Raw genomic sequence first — 1,001 nt, 5'->3', positions numbered from 1 at the left:
CCGGCCAGCGAGGTGATGTTGTGCCCGGCCATGGGTGGACTTGGCGCCCGAGAGACCAGGCACTGGTCCGGCGAGGACTCAGGGGGCTCTTGTCTCCTCGGCGAGTCTGACACACGCATGCGTCAACCCCCCCCAGCTGCGTGTGTTCTCCCCCGTTGGTCTGGTCCCGCGGCGGAGGCGGCCGAGGGCCGGGGGGAGGGAGCACGGCCGGGGGCCGAGCCCGAGGCGCCGCGCGCTGGCACACCGAAAAAGGCAGAATGCGGCCCTTGTTTGGGGCGGGGCCGGCGAGGGCGAGGAAAAAAACTCCGGGGGCCGGAACGCGCGCGCCCCAGCGGGCCCGGCCCGGCCCGGCCCGGGGGGGGGGGGGGCCCCAGAGGAGCACTCCCGGGGGCAGGGCCCGACCGGCATTCCACCATCGCACGCCCGGCGGCGGGTCGGTCGGTCGGTCGGTCGGTCGGCCGCATGGCATGGGTCGGGCCCATGGCCGCCGGCCGCCTTTTGGGCCGCCGCCGCCGGCTCGGGCGGGGCGGCGAGAGGGCCAACTAGCGTGTGGTGAATGTCGGACCCAATATAAACAGCGGGCTCTCTTCTTTTTTGGGCCCACCCCGCCAGCGGGGCCCTCCGCGGCCGCATCCCACGTCCTCCCGGGGGGGGGGGGGGGGGGGGGCTCGGCATGCAGGCGCCGCCCCAGCCACCCCGATCAGCAGGGGGCCTCGATCGCTTGGACTTCCGTGGGAACCAGGGTTCCCCGGCCAGGGGGGGAACCAGTGATGTTGGCACCTGGCGCGCTCGTGTGTCGCGGCGTGCCGGCCCGGAACCTTGTACCTTGGCGGGGGGCGCGCGCGGTCGCCAGCCGGGGAGCGCGGAAAAAAGAGGAACAAAAAAGGACCCAGGCCCCAGCCACGCACCTCCCGCCGCCGACACCGCGAGTGCCCCTGAGCAGGGGACGTCGACAGCACTTTCCCCAGCCCGCCCCCAAGGCCTTCGCGGCCCTCCGCCCC

This window comes from Fonticula alba (assembly GCF_000388065.1).
Source record: "Fonticula alba strain ATCC 38817 unplaced genomic scaffold supercont2.3, whole genome shotgun sequence".
Taxonomy (NCBI): Eukaryota; order Rotosphaerida; family Fonticulaceae; genus Fonticula; species Fonticula alba.
The sequence above is the reverse complement of the archived record's forward strand: the minus strand, read 5'-3'. Positions refer to the sequence as shown.